The 382-nt window shown below is 73.6% G+C and overlaps 1 protein-coding gene across 1 annotated transcript in view; it reads right to left on the bottom strand.

The window, feature by feature from the left end:
* VEZF1 (vascular endothelial zinc finger 1) overlaps nt 1-382 on the bottom strand; it is a 15,346-nt gene extending 14,964 nt beyond the window's left edge. Inside the window, exon 1 of the mRNA XM_010852914.1 lies at nt 128-382. The gene's annotated coding sequence lies outside the window, so the exon portion shown is untranslated. The remainder of the gene's footprint in view (nt 1-127) is intronic.

The raw sequence follows: 382 nt of genomic DNA, 5'->3' as shown, positions 1-382 counted from the left end.
AGGGACGGGGAGGGGGGGGTGTCAGAAAGTCAACACACGCACAAAAAGAGAGAGGCGGAAAGAACGGAGAACGAGCGAAAGACAGACCAAGTAGGGGGGACTGAGTGGGACCCGGGGACCCCCTCACCCCACGGCGTGGGCCCCGGCCCGGCGCGCCGCGGCCAAGGGGACCGCGCTCTCCAGCGGCCCGGCGCCCTCCTTTCTCCGGGCCGCGGGCGGTGACAGCGGCCGGCCTCCTCCCTTCCCCTCCGGGGCGGGAGCGAAGGGTGTGTGCGTGTGCGTGTGTGTGCTGGGGGGGCCCGGGGGTCACCCCGAGGCCTGCTTTCTCCCCCGCGCCCCGCGAGGCCGCCTCCTTTCCCCTCAGCAGCCCCGCTCCGCCGGG

Source organism: Bison bison, unplaced genomic scaffold (genome assembly GCF_000754665.1).
Source record: "Bison bison bison isolate TAMUID 2011002044 unplaced genomic scaffold, Bison_UMD1.0 scf7180017864317, whole genome shotgun sequence".
In the NCBI taxonomy this organism is placed as follows: domain Eukaryota; kingdom Metazoa; phylum Chordata; class Mammalia; order Artiodactyla; family Bovidae; genus Bison; species Bison bison.
The sequence above is the reverse complement of the archived record's forward strand: the minus strand, read 5'-3'. Positions and strand labels throughout refer to the sequence as shown.